This window comes from Gymnogyps californianus, chromosome 2 (genome assembly GCF_018139145.2).
Source record: "Gymnogyps californianus isolate 813 chromosome 2, ASM1813914v2, whole genome shotgun sequence".
Lineage (NCBI taxonomy): Eukaryota > Metazoa > Chordata > Aves > Accipitriformes > Cathartidae > Gymnogyps > Gymnogyps californianus.
In genome coordinates, this window is record NC_059472.1 from 104,978,783 (window position 1) to 104,997,095 (window position 18,313).

An 18,313-nucleotide genomic window follows, 5' to 3' on the forward strand; every position below is an offset into this window, starting at 1 on the left:
AGACCATTATGGTTCATTAAATCTCCACCATGGAGCCATGCTGACTCCAAGACTTTCCAGAAATAATTCTCAGAATTGTATCTTTTTGGCCTGCTTCGTGTAATGTAGGCATCTGAGCTCCAGCCCTCCAGGCACGGGTGGTAGCATTGTCCAAAAATTTGGCTACAGCTTCAGTGCTCAAGTCAGCCAGAGGATAGGAAAGCAAAGTGTCCTGCATCTGTAACTGATGCTGTTAAAGGCAATTTCTGTATTGTTTTTGGATTCTTAGAGAACAAGAGTCATTACAGTGACCCTTTCCCGTCTGCCTTATAGTCTTTCTGTCTCTGGGAGATAGGCAAGGGGTTTTGAACTTACTCTGTATGTATCATATCAGAGTGCCTTCAGGACAGTTTCTGTGAGTGAGCTTCCTTTCCGAGTCTTTGAACATTTCCCCTTGTTTGCAAGTTCACGATCTGACTCTTTAAGGCTAAAGTCTCAATGGATGAAAATCTGTAATTTTCCATGAGAGAAATTACAGTTTGCATCAGATGGGCAGATGGACCCTTAAATACTACAACAGCACGGAAGATAGTGAAGGCAAATAGAAGATAGGCTCCTTAGAGGGGGAATGAGTGATTAACTCCCTCAAGTATGGTATATGTTGCTACAGTTGCCAATATTTTAATAAGAGATGACCACAAAAACTTCTTTCCTTCATTCTGCGGTAGCCTGTGAGTTGAACGTATTTACAGAGAGGAGAGAGGAGGCTGCAGAGACCCTGTTCATTTGGATTTTTCTTTTGCACAAAACCACTTTCTCACAACTAGAGTAGTTCACAAATGAGCTTCTATTTGGCTGCTTTGCACTAGTGGCATGGAAATCTCATCACAAGCAGACGGGGTGCTCCGTCTGATCACCATGTAGCAACGGTGATCACCTACAGCAACACTGTAGGTGTTGCTTTTTCAAAGGACTTCAGCACATTCTGTTTTCTAGCCCAGTTCAAGCATATGCTTAGGAAGTCCACTGATTTTAATGAGAGTTAAGGAACACTTCAAGTTAAGGGTGAATTATTGCCAGGCTGAATGTTTCACCAAATAAGGTCCTAAAATGCTTCAGCATGGAAGTTCAACATTGTCTTTGACATAATTTCCCTCATTTTTGAAGTGTAAACCACACATTCAGACTTGACTGAAGGAATATTACCAGATGGTGATGTCACTTTTGTAAAGAACTTTCACAAGAATAAGAAAATATTGGAAAGAGTTTTATTTCATTTGCTAAGGTATAGGAGGGTTGTTGCTATAACGCCAAAGGAGAAAATCTCATGGATGCGGAAAGAAATCTGTTCTGCTGGTGTCCTTGTCCAGCTTTATGCCAACATGTCCATACTTCGAGATCCAACACCAACACCACCCCCTGCCAAAAAAACCTGCAGCTTCTGTATGTCTGGAAAGTATCGTGTACTTGGTTTGTGCTACACTATAGCAATCCTGTCAGCGAAATGGTGGGGATGATTATTCACAATTTTCTCATTGTTAAATTAAATCAGAGAACTCTGTCATGCAATGAGTTAGAATGAGGCAATTGAATTTCATCTTCCTACTGCTGGTAGTTGTTACGTGCATTATACAAAAATGACAAGAATCCTTTCGTGGAAGGTTTGTAGGGACTGGACTTTGACAATGTCACTGAATTTTTGAATTCAGCAAATCTTTTCTTAGACAATGGAAGTAAGTAGCTGTGAGAACCTGGGAGAAAACTAGTTTTCTGATATAATAACTGATTTATGCTAGCAAGACCAAGCCAGCAGAGGAACTGTTTAAGGCTTAATCATTTATAGCATCTAAGTTATAAAACCCAGGAGATAATTTACACTCTGGTGGTGTAATTTGGTGCTGCTCTATTGCATTCATTGCCGTTCAGTTGACTTACACCGATGGACCGATTTGGTTTCTTATGAACTGTCCTTACCCTGGGAGGAACTTGGAGAGTTTCTTTATCAGATTTCCTTTTTTTTTTTTCTTTTTTTGCACTGTATGCAGTAGCAGCATAGCTAGTAGGAAAAAAAAAAATCTTTGTGAAAAAATAACAGATTTCTCTCACTTTCACATTCTGGTATCTCCTTTTCTTTAGCACCTCATCTCTCCTACCTGATTTCTGAAAGCTAAAAAGTCTATCAGAGAATGTGCTCTGTCATAATTTGTAATGTCAGTATTTACCATGTCAATTCTTTCCACAGTTAATTGTCATGGTTTGAGAGACAAGATTTATTTCAACTTGTGGTCTTAATTAGATTTCTGACATCTCTATTCTCTTAAAAAATTTAATGACAGTAGTGACAGCTTTTGTTTACTGTCTTTTCATTTATAAAGGCTAATCTGATTCTGCTGTCTTAATTTGATCAAAGTGATGGCCTTCATATAGTAAATAAATGTTCAGCTGTCTTGGTGTTGGGCTAGGGGGAGGCTTACCTAAGCTAACTAGCTTGGAAAAGTGTCCTGTGTACTAAATATTGTAACATCTGCAAGTGTTGTTCGTACAGCATACTCTGACACTGAACAGTGGTTAAGAAATCTTAAGTACACTGGGCAAATCTTGAGGAAATTCATTGTACCCACCTCAAATTCCTTAAAATTGTGAGCTTCAGTTTATACTTGAATTTTGCAGTTTATGGATTCTCCTGGTGTTTAACATCTCGCAGGAAGCAACTGGCAATTCACAGAATTAAGCACCTAATAACAGACCCTGGGTTTTGTTTTGTCTTGAAATATAGTGATTGTAACAAGTGATTTTGGATTCAGGATTGGGGATTTTTCTTACAGTTCTCCTGGATTTGACCTACTTTTTCCTGTTGTGTATTTTACATTTATAATGTTAATATGCTATAAGTATTATTAATTGGCATATTGTCAATGCATATTTCATCAAGGTAAAAAACATGCAGCAAGTATAACACATGGTGATTACTATTTCATTAATTACACAGCTTATCGCACCATACTTTTCTTATCCCTGGCTTATTTATTCTGATTAATTTAAGCTTGTAAATTAATCAGATTGTTCTTGATGTGTGTGTTTAGAAAAACACTCAAGTAATACCTGTATGCATGATTTTGTGATAGAACTCTGTTCACCATGAGTGTACTGGAGAAAAAGGTCTCTAAACTGTAAGAGATAATTGCTGGAGAACCTAAAATTAAACGCTATGCTTACATGTCTTTTAATCATAAGAAAAACCCTAATTTTAGTTGTACCCCGAACAATCTCTCTTTTAAAAATTATGGAGGAAAAAAGAGAGTGGAGGAGGTGTTGGCTGGATTGCAATTTCTTGCAGGGAGCAAATCTTTTCCCTAGTTTTCTGTGTCAGTAGTAGATATGTTACTGACTGTGGTATTTATTCGAGAAGTATAGAAACCTAAACATTTAAATTATTGTCTAAAATAGTGGTTAGCAGTTAAAAATAGCCATCCAAAAATTGCCATCATAAAATACTTGTGGTTGAAAAATTAGATTTTCAATTACGATTTTTAAAATTATAAATATGAATATCTGAAATGCCAGCTATTTTGTTTCTGAAAATTGTAAAATATGTGTACTTTTGCTGCCTCTGATCTTTTTCTCCCTTATAGGTCAGGTTCCTTGTGCAGACTTTCTTTCCCAGTGCAAAACTTCTTCTTACCAGAAAGGGAAGCTACAACATATGTGTGTGTATATCTGTATAATGGAAGTTTTAATTAATCAATGAGCCTAAAGTGAGTGGGAAGGGGACAGGGCAAGCACAGAATCTGCACTACCCTCTTGTAAGGTACTGCAGCTGTTGCAGATCTCTATAGAATATCAATTTGTAATATTTCTGCTTTAAATTCTTTTTGTGAAGTTTAACATTTTTGTCATGGAAAGAAATGCATTGTCTGACCTGTTCTGCTCAAAACTGTTTTTCCAGAACTTTTAATCTACTCATTATGAACATACAGAAACTGTTTGGTCCCACTCATGCAAAGTGCAACAAACTAAAACAAAATCCTGCCTTCTCTGATCTTGGAGGCCTGCACAGGGTGATTGTATTTCTCCTGTTAGTCTACCTCGTAGCAAACCCAGAAGGAATGTGTCTGGGTTGGACTTGGATCACCCAGGGAGCTGTAACGCATGTGGCAGAACCCGCTGGTGGGTATCTTGTCTGCAGCAGGTCCTGTGGCATCACGAATCCTCCTGCAAACTGCTGCTCAAGCAGTACTGGCCTTCCCGCTCTGAAGCGAAGCTCTGAAGCTTTTATGGAAGTAGGGAACACTGGGAGAGATTTCCACTCCTGAGCCTGGAATTTTGACCTATTAAATTTTAATCAAGATTCAATTGCCTTATATAAATAAGTTTATGTAATGTCTTATTTAAAGACTGGCTGGAACTGTAGTGTATCTAAAACCCCGGTGGTTTCCCTGCAATGTTCCCTAACAGTCTGTAGGCTTCTTAAGTCATCTGCCATATCTTCCCAGAAGATGGAAGTGTTCATCTTGGAGATATGTGAAATAGCTGAATTGTTAAAAAAATCTCACCGATTATTCAGCACTTGTAATATTGAACATCTCTGAAATTATTTTGTGTTTTACAAAGTCCATTTTTCACTCCAGCCAAACTTGTTCAAATCAGTAGATGATTTTGAACCCTTCTCACTGGCACTGCACATCTATCTTCAATTTTCATTCTGGAAAATAGCGTTCAGCCCATTTTGGTTTTGTTAATGAGAAATTCTTCTCTCTGTTTACTTCGGCCTTTGCTTGTTTATTTGAAGGTTGATGGTCCCATACAATTTTGTGACTGCACAGCACAGTGCCCTCAGACAGTGCTGTGGTTTTTCCCAGGAAGTAATGTATCCTTCCAAGAGATTTCTTTGCAGTTTGTTAGTGTAAAACTGGTAGGTTTTGGTGTGGAATGTGCTATAACATTCTAAAGCTAAATTTTGTGAAAAACACTAGGTAAAAACATAGGCTTAAGTCTTTCTCTGATGTTCAGTCTGGTTTTACTTGTTATGTATGTAATTATTTACAGTGCCGCTTAACCATTACTTAAAAATCCCCCCACACCTGTTATAGGTGGCATTTAAAACTGCAGGTCTGCTAAGAGCTGGAATTGACAGTTTCTATTCATTGGTTGTTGACTACCAAAGTGTAAGCCAAGGGCAATCACACTCAACTTAAATGTCTCTGTTAAGTGCTTAAATGTATCACCCAGAATGTTTGCAATGATCAGGGAAGTCAGGATCTGTACTTGGTTTAAGATGTTTTCTCACTAATAATTATGAGGAAAAAGTAAACTGATAGAGACTTAGTGCTCATTAATATAAATAATTCTTGATGGCAGAAATTCCTCATTCCAAAACTCATTGTTATTTGTAAAAGAAGCTGCCAAATTATCTGCTAAGCATAAACTAAAGGGGTTAAAACAGTAGAGAGGCTGTCTTAAACTACTTATCCCTTAGTATCTAAAATATTCCTACTTACCCATTTTTCTTTCTCTTGAAGTTATGCAGCAGTAATGCAAGTGGCATTTCAAGTAGGAATGTCCTATTATGGGCATCACAGAAGTGAAGAAATTCAGTGTAATGGGATCATTCTGTACACAGGAAAAACACTGTGGTTATGTTTCACCTTTCTTGCTTGTGCCACACAGTAAAAAGAAGTGCAGTAGAGAACGTGGAAATGTAACTAACTGAGACAATTAATGTTCTTGGCTACCATTTTCATCACAGGCTGCTAAATATGGGTGTCTTTCATAAAGTAACTACTTTAATTTTATTCTTTTCCTGCACATTTCCTATCTGAACATCTGGTAGATTGGCTGCTGATCTGGAATAGTGACCTGTAGCTAGCTATCTTCTTCCCTTTCTACACCTCCCCACACCCCCACGTGTGGAAGGAAAATGAGGAGGAAGGTCTTTGAACATTTCTCTTGATTTGCCCTATATATCAGTAGCTAAGATTGGCCAAAGATGTCTAGTTTTGAATTGCTCTGTTGAACAGATTGAGATTAGCTATTTAACATACTGGTGAATTTTCCTCAAGGAATATACTCTGCATCAAGAAACCCCTAACCTTCGCAGTTCAGCTGCCACGTGAATGTGCTTAGATTTGCAAAAAGCTGCTGTTAATAATAGTTAACACAGTTGTTGAAAGTAATCACACCAAAGTTTGAAATTTTATTTCAGAAGCAGCTTATTTTCAGGAAACAAGATGGGTCAGACCTTCAGCTGTTGCAAGGTGGCACAGTCCCTCAGACATGAGTAGGATGACATTGATTTACATCCACTGAGGATCTGATCCTTTGAGGGAGGATGGGAGAAAGTGCAGCCATGGTGGCTGGGAAGGCTAAATCCCATGCCAATGAGGTGAAGGGGACTGTGCTGCATGGACCACAGACCTCAGAGTGAGAAGGTAATTGAAAAACTTATTGTGTTTTCTAGTCACTGGATGGAAGGAATGTGTGATCCCTTGAAGAGATTTAGAGTTTTTGGAGTTTCTCAGATTTGTACCTGGTTAGTTGTGCTTTTGTAAACATTTTAGCAGCTGCAGATGAACAAAGTGCAATAACCCTCTGACCATGTCTCCTCTGCCCTAGATATGCCCTTTCTGTCTAGAGCTGCAAAGTGGGTAGTATCACAGTTACTACCTTGAAAGCATGCTCCATCACTGTGGTCTGCTATCTTTGCTGAGAATTATCTGCAGGAATGAATGCAAGTCATACTTCTGCTTCCTGTCTTGGAGAAGGTTAAATGTGAGATGCAGTGACTGACAACCTCTAACATGCAATCACATAACCGGCATCTTTAGGTTTTACATACTGGTTTACAACACAGTCTGCAAAGCTTAGAGTAACACATTTCCCAAGTCATAGCTGAATTTTTTTAATTAGTAACTTTTTCTTCATGTCCACATTTTAAAGACTCTCACAGAACACAGCAATTTAAATGCAACAGTTCTAGACATTGCAACCTGTGACTGCATAATTTTCAAGACTGACAAGCTTTTCCATCAACCATAAACTGCATAGGCTGAGGTTTTACTATAGGGCAGAGGCTTTCCATGGCCAATGCTGCAGGCCTTGATGCCTTCTCGTTGCCCCTAACTCAGAGGGTATGAGAGTTCACCACAGACTCCTGCCTGTCTGCCTAGGCGTCATGAAAGGAAATCTGCACACGAGGGAATGGTTGCGTCCTGACTTGCAGTTCTCCCACTCCCCGCTGTACCTGCGCTGTTGATTCAACCAGAGATATCAACTTGTCAAGGTAAAAATCTCACAGCAAAGATAATTTTGACCTTTTTCCAGGAAGATGCATATATTTTAGCCGTGCAGTTAGCGTGTTCCCCCAGTTTCACTAGGATGTACTTATTTACTTCTTTGGAGGATCCAGGCTTTAGCGTCCTTCAGCAACATCTCACTGACGTCAGAGTTCCATTTTCATGTTATATACTCATTTAAAAAAAAGAAAGAGTGCTCAAGTTGATGGTTTGAGCACTTGTTTTCCACACAAGATTTAAAGCTACGAGCTGATTTTTCTTTAGAAATAGAAGGCATCTGTTTGTGATGAGAACAGTTTCCTCACTTATTTTGCACTGTAAAATGACATTTGTACCACATAATTGGGCTTGCATTTCCCTAGTGGTAAAGGCCACATGTTTTATCTTTCTTCTTTACATCATATTTTCAAGCTGCTTGACAATAATGGTTTACCTTTGATAATGCTGCCTTTCATGATTTTTTTTTATGGATAAAACTTCCAATTTTTAGCATTCCCATATATCACTTTTATTCCCAATAAAACTGCTTTTTGGGCTAGACATCCAGAATACTGTTGTAATGGAAATGGTGAGGGCTTACTGTATTGCTTTTGTCTGAACTTGAATTTGATCCTGTTCCTATTTAAATCAGTAACAGAACTCCCCCTGGCATCTGTGAGAACTGTGTTGGCTGGCAGTCTGTCCTACAGACTATATCATACCATACTTCAAGACTACTGTCATTGTTTTAAATATTTTTTTCCTGATTTGTAATTATGAACAAACTTTTTGCCCCAGTGTAACTGTCTTAATCCCTGCTACCAAGAGTTATCAACTGTTGTCACGAAACCAAAAATGTTTACAATCATATTGTGAACAAAGACTCCTACTTCAGAGAGAAAAATGCTTTTTTCACTCTTATTCATGAGGCATTTTTATGCTAAGAATGAAAATCATTAGCAGGATAAGACAGCATCTGGGAATCTGATCCTGTGTAGACTGCTGGTGATTTTCGACCAAATTACTCCTACTGATTTCAGGAGACACATCTAAGAAACATGTGACAAACAAGTACTTTGGCATAAAAATCCCATTAATCCCTGTGCCATAAACCATGTTGGTTATCACTGGTGTCCTGCTGATCTTTACAACTCTGAGAGAAAAGGAAGTGAATGTTGTTGATGTGCAAGATCAATTCCTGCTCAGTGCAGAGGCTGTATTATGCATGTATCTCACTTGTATCTTGGGTGACTCCTTATGTGCATTTCCACTGCCCATGGACATCTGAATATCATAAATGAAGGTAGTGTTATAAGGAGGTTTGGTGCCTGTTTGTTGTCAGTGCTGCTGGCCATGCATCTTGTGCTTCCCAGGATGTGCCATGAAGTTGCAATTGTACCACTTCCTCACAACTCACAGCCCAGCTCTATCCACTGTGGCTTTGGCCACAGCTGTCCACACCCAGCCAGTGGCAACTCTTTAATAAGAGTTGAACAGAATTCAGGAATCAAATTTCCTGCATAAATGTGTGCGCTTGCAGTTAATTAAAGATAATCCAACTTTCAAACAAAGAGGCCCTTTCAGTGTAGGCAAAATTTTCTTCCTGAATTCATAAAGTGTATGTTGGTCCCACATTTTGTTGGATCCTCTTATGCCTGGGTCTTGATTATCTGCCTGTGTTTTCCCATGACTCATCTTCTTCTTCAAACTGGAGTGATTCTAGCATTTTTCTGAGGTAAAAACAGTGAAATCATCAAACTATGTTTTTGTCTTTTACCCATTTATAGGACATGTTCAGAGCCTCTTTCCAGGATGAGGAGAGCTTTGCAAGTAGTTGTGACTGGATCATTAGGTTGGTAAAAGAACTGGAGTCTGACTGAAGATGGAGGCCTGAAAAGCTATTTTGAAGTGGTCAGGCATACACACTTGGCAGCAAAACTCTTCACAGGCCTGGAGATGCCTAGATGCCAGGTCAGCGGGGTCCCTTCTCCATTTCTCAGGTGAATATGTGATGTCTTTTCTCCCCATCCGTGCAACGAAGCTTGACACCTCCTGGAGAGTTGGAGACCTGCCACAATTTAAATGAATGATTTGATGGTCAAACCATTTCTAACTCCTCGTCAGGAGAAAAATTCCGCTTTTAGCTTTAATTGATTGTAAAAACTTAGATGTCACATTTGCCCAACAGAAATAGAGAAATAGGAACCAATTATATGTGTTCTTAAATGGTTTACATATTCAAAGGCATTAGAATGTCTTCCAATATATTAAATAGTAATAAGTTTCTGTCATTCTCACCCCAGTGTGTGTCCAGGAAAATAGATCTTTTGAAGCGTAATTTCTCCAAGCTTCCTCTATGCCTTTTCTAATAAGAAAACATTCTTCCAAATAATTTTTGGTTTTGATATATCAGAAAGGAAAATGTCTTCAGCATGAAAAGGATATGTCCTATTGTAAAAATAATATAACGGAAATAACCCACTAATGTTGTAGAACACCGTACTCTTTCTCTAAACAGCAATTCCTTAACTGTATTCACAGACTGGCTTAAAACATGTATTATCCTTTATCCTCAATTCACACTAGCAAAGGACTGGTGCAGATCTGAGGATTAGACACCAGAATGATAACTTGTTTCCCCTCCTGGTTCCAGAAGAAAGTCCATGATAACTTTACAATGCACAGCTTATGGGCAAACTTTACAAAATCTTCTATTTTTTCTTAAAAATAATCAGATAATGTTTGGACTTCAGGGGCAAGATGAAACTCTGCATTAGATTGCACAAGACAAGAAGCCAGGGATAATTTATAGCTGTACTCTGAAAATACATGTGCTGCTTAAAGAGTGAGGTATATCACCCTAATAAAAATCATCAGAAAGCTGGTCTTCTCCCAGTGTTAGTTTAGGTCCATCATAATGCAGATTAAGATGTCTGTATCTATGTCAGGGTATTTCTAGTGAAATGTTCAAATGCGTTGCCATCAAGGCCAGACCAGGAGTTTTCATATAATTCACTGAGTAAAGACCAGATGAGGTGATGACATGCAAATGAGCAGTTGTGTCAGAGCTTCCCCCTGTAATATAATCTAGGTATCATTTTATCTTGTATAACTACTTAACTAACTCTGTGGTGAAGATGTCAGTTCAACTGAATGGGCTATCATAAGTACACCTACCTTTTGGCTGCAGTTTGATTCCTGAACCTATCATGAATGGTGACAAAATCATGTCCCAAATTAACTGAACGATTTTAACCGACATTCATTAGTAAAGTGTTATGGATTAGAGCCATTTGCATAGGGAATAAAACCTTAACATCCTACAGAGGGCTGAATATCCTGGAGTTTAGTTCATTTTTAAAGTTTATTATTTACTTCCCGCTTCCCCCGTTCCAATTATTTTGCACTTCTTGTCAAGAGAAACAATATGAACTTGTTTAATGAAATTAAGTATACTTTCAAAAAAGCATCAGTCTGAATGGCTTGACAGAAATCAACAAATACAGTAATATTGACATCCAGAGGCCTGCACTTTATTTTAATTTGTGTTCTTAAATAAAGTGGTATTGTCTGCACCTTACAGATTTTGTTTTGGTTGGTGACCAACCTGTGCTTGTTTTTATTACAGACCTTTTATATTATCCTGCCTAAATCTGTATTTTCAGCTTTTTCTGGACCAAACAATTAGCTAAAAAATGCTTGTGTATGTAAAATTGAAATATTGATATTTTAAGTTTTAAAGTAATGAAACTAAGAAATTTACTTAACTGTATTGTGTGAGAGAGGTAAAGGCACTGGAATTTCTTTATATAATCTAAACCCACTTCATTTAGACACAGTCAATGACTTCATGAAAAAAATAATGAAATAAACATAATGAAAATGAGCTACTGCTAACTAGAAGACTAAGCACAGGACATGGTGCCAGGACAACTCAATTATATCTCATCTTTCCCTTGGGATAAGCTACCTGGAGAGAACACAGAGAACTTGAGATGAGTTGTAGACCCTGACTTTGTTTGGTTCTTAATCTTGCCAGATCTTCTGAGCTTATCTTGACATGCTGAAGAACCCTGCCTCATCTCACAGCCCCCAACCCTTGCTCATGGCAAACCAGAGATGTCTTCAGAGTGGGCAGTACTGTGTTGACAAAGGTGGTTCTCAATAACCTGGTGGTATTGGAGTGTAAGTTTCCATCTCCTAGGTCAGGAGTCAATGACATTGCTGGAGAAGAAGCTTACTCAGTTGCTAGAGGAATAGGTCAGAGGTCTTTTGAGGTATGTGGCAATTACTGTATTTCTGCAGGTAAGGGACCAAGCATGGAAGAATTCCTCATCTTCTGAGAGGAATGAAGGATAGGAAGGCTGCAGCAGAACTGTCTGCTTCTCTCTTCTCTGCACATTGATAAATTGAAGAATGAGAGAACTTAATTAGAGCAACAAGAGTTTCTTCTTTTCTTCATGTCTGGTCAACCTGTCATAACCTAACACCTACATTCTTGCCTGCCTTGACAGAAGACTGGATGCCAGGTTACATTTGCCTGGCATGTTTGCCTGTCATATCATGAATGTTTTTCAAAATTAAGGAGACAAAAACGAGACTTGATAGAGCTTGCAACCAGATTGACATTCCAAATGCCTCTTCCATTATTCCTCCCACCCTGGCATGAAAGGTGCACTCTGGTCCTCCTCAAACAGCTGCCTCACTTAATAGAAAATTTACGGTGATCTTTCACCATAATTAACAATTATTACTCCTGCAACCAACAGTTCAGAATTGCAAGCTTCTCCCAGACTTGTAATATGTAGACAAGCATTGCTCTCTGCAGTACTTATGAGAAGTAGGGAAACAGGCTCAGCCTCATTACTGAATAAGGGCAGCACTCAGAAGTTCCAGGGGAAAAGCAGAATCAGGTTATCTTTTTGCCCAGTAGTTGTAATCACTGGTCCTTCCATTCGCTCCTTCTCTGAAGCTGATTTTAATCTTCATTGCTTCCCATTAACTCATATCAGGTTAGTTATATCCCTTCTCCTGCCTCACTACAATGTTGCTTTCTCAGACTGCTTAAAGCAGCATGTGACCCTTTACTTTGTGAGAAAAGTAATATGAAGTTAAACTACAGAGATGAAAGGAGTTCCTACCTTGTGCCTCAGAAATGCCAGAAAACAAAACAGTCAATGAGGTTCCTTGGTGGGCTGTAAAAATTTGCAGTTTTTTCAGGCACTGTGAGGCTGTCACAGTTGTCCAGTCAGACCTGCAGTTTAACACAGGCTTTAGAGGCTCATCAGGTGATTTTCATGCCAGCGTACAATATGTGTTCAAGCTATGTAAATCTCTTGGAAAGACCGGGTCTTGAGCATTTAGACCAAAGAAAGCTAGAAGGCATTAAAACTCACTATTTATAAAACACTAACATACAATAAACAGAAAATATCTAGATTCACCAAAGACACAGAAGGGAGAGAGGATTTAGTTTATGTTCATATAGGTCTGGTTCCATTAAAGCCTATGGGGAATATCCAAATATACCCAAAACCTGAGAATATGACCTTATTATATGGTATAGTGATTAAGGAGCTTTAGAATGGATGGCAGGACCAAGTCTTTTTACTATTCAGTGTCTGGCTAACTGCATTGGAGCATTTATACTGCAGAAGTTAAATTGATTATACTTTTTTGTTTACCTGTTAAGTAGATCCTGTTTCTAGAGGGAAATTCAATATATCTTAATTCATTTATTTTCATTACAGAAATGCAAGCTACGTATAAATGCTAAATTAGTGGTGGGGGTAGGGGTGGAGGGGGGAGGCTAGTCAGGGCTGGCTGGGATTTTATAAACACAGTTATCGCAGAGAAGCAGTGATGTCCAGCCCGATGGAAACAGCTGAGACTGAATCCAAGTTCCTGTAAATTTGTTCTCCTTTCCTTAAAATGTACATTGTGTTTTGCATCAGAACGACCACCTGCTTCAAAAACGATACGACTGCTTCAATGTGCTGATTGTTTCCACATTTTAACAAATCCATTCTACTGGTATCAAGAAAAAGCTACTATTCATTTGATTAATACTGAATATTTTAGGATGTCATAAAGCAGAATTTATATATAAAACCTAATTGCACACAAATTTATTAAAAGTGTGAAATGTTGCCTGTAAGTGATAAAGTATTCCACAGTGTTCCCCTGTATTGCCTTCAATGAAAGAAAGATCAGATTAGGGTTATTACATAGCCCTGAAAAAATAGGACTGGCCGATCAAAAGATTTTATAGGTGAACTTATTTCATCTCAGATTTTAGGGTATTTTTGTTGCAGAATCAACAGCTACTGGTTCTTAGTTACACTAAGGTCTTCCCAGGCAGATACAGCAGTGTGTAAGTGCCTTAAAATCACAGTCAGCACCCTCCTTGTACAGAAATGTAGCCAAAGGTCTTAGTGTCATGCATGTCCTCTGCTTTCAAGAGATCAAAAAGATGTCTCAAAAGACTCCAAAAGATAGCTGCTCATGAGCTGTATAACTCTGCAATTTTTTTTTTTTTTTTTTTCATAGTCTTTCCCACAGCAATTGCCTATCCACCACTGACAAATCATTTTAGGGCTGATTTTGGAGTCCTCTCTGTCTTCATCAAAGGCATTTGTCTCTTAGACATATTATGATTCTTCCTAAGGCCACAGGTCCTTGGCCATGGGGAATTACAAACTGTTAATGAAAGAGCTCTGCTCTACTATACCTTTCACTGGGATAATGGTATTTTCCTGCTCTGTTTTAACTGCTGTAGGTCTCACATGTTTACTGAAAACTGACTGTAGCTTCCTGTTCACAAGGCAGCACAGAGATTTCATTCTGATGGAGTTGGTAGAGGCAGTCAAATGTTTTTTGAGAGCAGTTCCCCAAAAAGTCCAGTCTGTCAAAATTAAAACTTTTATTTTTATACCTTGTTTTTGATAGAATTTTATTGTACATATTTTAAGGGAAAATTTGACCTTGTCCAATGGGCCTCAAGTATTAGTAACCATTTTTGGTTACCGTTCCTGCCCAAAGCAAATGCCCTTTGTATCTGCTACATGCTGTTGCCAGAGTGGTTCGGCTTCTCTTCGAGGACCTGAAGCCTTAGAAAGGCCTAGAAAGTCAGTTTCAGTTCTTTCCATGATCTAATCCTTTTGTTCAAAAGACACTAAGTTTGCAACAGCTGCTGAAGTATTTCAGGAAAATAGCTCTTTCTACTGTGTTTTATTATGTCTGATGCATCCATGCAGCCACCCAAGAATGATTGCATTAGCAGGAATAACAGTACTGAAGAGTTATAATCTGTGTTTGGATGGCAATTACATCATTTCTAAACAATTCCAGAAATTTCTTTTAATGTAATTTCTGCAGCATAAATTGGGGGCAAACTTATAGGACTGCATGGCCATTCTGCATCTGGTTTCTGTTACCGAGAAGCTGACAGACACCATTTGCTCAGACCATCTGCAGAGAAAAAGGTTGGATTTTTTGCTTTTAAGACAGACAGCTTTTGCTTTCAACATCTCAGGCTTAAAGTAACACAAGGCACATGTTACTTCCAGATAAGTGTGGGAATGGTATTGTTAAAATTTTTCTGTGTAGCACTTAGTTGTATTCTTGACATATGAGGGATACACTCTTGAGAAACTGAATGTCTCGTTTTAAATATTTGGTGTGCATTAAGGGGCTGATATAAAGCCTGCTGTAATTGGTGTGTGTCTCCCTGACTTTACTAGCATGTATTGGATCCTCAGCCCTTTTTGAGACTTGCTAATAGACCCAGATTCTGTGAAAATAATAATTTGTCTGCCTTTTCACTTGCAACATCCTAAAACTGTGTTAAAATATTTTCTTAATGGATACTCAGAGTTAAGGAAGACTGCAGGACTCTTTTAAACTATCCTAAATAAGAATGAAACAAGGGGAGCACCTTATGTTACTTGTCACCATGATGATCTTTACCAACTGTTTTTTGTCTGAAGTCCAAACGATGTTGATGAAGGTACCCCAAGGCTTTGTTGACCTGCGGCAGTGACCCAGAGGACAAAGCTGTTGCCGCATGCCAGCTCTTGCTGGCAGAGTGAGACCTCCAGATGCCAATGTAGACTGCATCTTCCAAAGTTGAGCATGCACTGGAGCTGATGTTTGGGGATGAAGTACACAAAGAGATTAAAAGATTATTGGCTTTTCCTGCAAGGGACTGTCAAACAATCTAACAACCCCTGAAGACAGAGAACAAAATCTCCATGCTGAGTAATAAACTCCACGAATGCATGGATTCTGTTAGATTTGGGGCCAAATTCAGAGAAAGCCACATCCAGTCTGTGGACAGGCAAACGGATATGCTAAAAAATTATAATTATTCTATTAATACGTTTATGAAACAGAAATCCCATCCCTCTTTCAGCTGGTTTTCAGGGTCTGAAATAGAGTAGGTGCCAGATTTACTTTTGCCAGTTAATTACAAAGATTTATTTTTCCTTTTATTAAGGAGTCTTTCAGGAATACCTAATTTCTGTTTTAACAGTGTAATAATGTCCCCCCTTACAGATGTAGTAAACATTAGGGCAAAAGACATGAGCTATATGATACCCCTCCACACTTTGACACACACTGCAAATACAACAGCTTTGCCATTTGTATGACAGAGCTTGTTTAGGAGGTCCTTGAAGCTGTATGCCAGTGACCATCTACACACACCTACAGCTGTGGTGTCACTTAGACCACAACACTTAAATCCTTTACACGGCCTGCTCCTTGGTATTTGGTTTAGTCCTTGTGATAGGAGGTTGACATATTACTAGTTTTGGAGGCTGAAAGTCTGCTTCTTCCTAGAAATAATGAGAGAAGGCAGCCAGTGTTTCCTCCTGCAGAACAAGTGATGGTAGAGGCAAACTTTCCCAGCTATATCAGTCTTGTAGCTTAACCTCCATCCAGATGGACTAATTAGTAGATGGCATGTGCCTCAGCCCTTTCCACAGAGGCAATCCACAGGATGTTTACTACTGTCAGGGACGATAAGTTTTGCTGCACTGTATTCCTAAGTGAGTAGTAATATATTAGAATGTTAGAAGCCCTCCTTCAAAGTAGGTTAGCTATTTACAGGCGAAGCAGAGCAAAGAACTAAAAATATGAGGGTAGGCAGGAGGAATGCTATCCAGAGATGCAGAAATGTTTTTTGTGGCTCTTAGCGTCAGTTCAGTAAAGTGGAGACAAGTAGAACAGGTTTAAGACACATTAGGAAAAAGTATTTTAAAGTTTTTGGCAGGCACACCTGTTTCTATTCTGTCTCACAGGAAAAATAGCAACTGTCTACACATGACAGTAGCTAAAACACTCAAAAAGGCAGAAGTACTATTGCAACACACTGTGCCCTGAAGAACACTATGTCCTGTTGCAGATAGAAAGCATAATTTTTTTTGCAGATAGTCTTCAGACAAGTTTCTGACTTTAAATATTTGATTTGACTGTTGTTAGAATAACGTGGACAAAGCACAGCACCATCTGCCAGATGGAAATCTCTTTACTAATTTGGTTTAGTACAGGAAATTCTGTGCTCCTTATTAAGAAGAAGAACAAGCTCCTTTATCACTGTCTTATTTGGATTATAAATCTCCTCTTCCCAATATGCCTTTTCAGAAACATCACTATTATGGTCTGCTGTCACACCAGCTTGGGCTATAATGATCTCATATCCCAAGCAATGTTAAACCTTCTCTGGGACCGGTTGGGTGAATTCCAAGAAAAATTTAAGGTGCCACAGGAGCTGATTCTGATGCTTTCAATATGTGACCTTTGGCTGATCTTGAATTGTACCAATAACCCAGTCTGGTGGTAATGATATCCTCTTCTAAATCAGAAGTAAAACTTGGATTTTGATCTTAAGAGGTAATGAGGGAGCCCATTACCGAGTTTGGACTTGACTTTTTGGCCTCTGTGTTTTCCAGCACCCCACCAGGGGCTTTGCACCCAGCCTACAGCATTTTACCCACAGCCTGCAGTACTAGAGGCTTTATATTTTAGCACATGTGCTCACAAATCAGTTTCATAAAACTCAGTCTTTGTGCTGTAGAGCATCAGTCAGCAGTGCACTGCTCTGTTGTAACCAAATGGGACTGGATGATAGATCATTTGTTCCACTAAATAGACAAACAAAAGGTAAATCTATGCACCATGCTTATTTTGGTGTTACAGAAAAATACTTTCATAGTGTTTATAAAATAAATTCCTATTAAAATATAGTGATATTTAGGAAGGAGCATTATTAAAATTTTGGTTAATCATTTTTGGGAAATCATTTTTGTCTTAAAACAAAGCCCTTTCCAGAAGTATTGCTACTACAGTTATGACACCTGACCTTCCAAAATGCCGAGGGAGTGCTGTGATGCTCTGGACATCTGTAATTACACAGAAAAATTAGTCTGCTTGTTTGGATCAGGAAGGTGCTCTTGATGTGAATCTCCTGGTAGCCTGCTTTTACAGTGCTTCAGTTCACATTGTGGAGTGGCCTTGGAGCACATCAACTGGATTCCTTCTGGATGAAGCTAAGAAAGAAGACGTGCTTCAATCGCAAGTGGGCATTTGGTCTTTGGGACCCCTCTGAAGCTAGTCCAAGAGTGGGGAATGCCCTGTCCCCAAATGCAACATATTAAAAACCGCACAGTGAGGATGCCACGTTCTCAACACCAACTGTTACACTGTTCAGATCTGCAGATCTGCTCCTGCTGGTCTGCTCTATCTGCTAAGGTAGAGGTAGGCTAGGGCACCACTTTGTAGTTGACAGCATGGGCTTGCTGTGGGCTCTCTGTGTGCTGTAAGCCCTGTAACAGGGCAGCACCTTTGAAGCAGATTGCTTCCACACACAGTTCTGCAGGCATGCTTTCCATCTGAAAGAGAGGGAAATTGTTTCTGAAATGTTGAGGTTAACAGACAATTTCTTCCTGTGCTGTGATGTTTTTCAAATACCAGCCGCACCATACTTTGGCACGATCCTGATGATAGTGTTTAAAGCCACCTCTCAAAATGTCTTGTTATAGACAATTCACATTTATTTATTC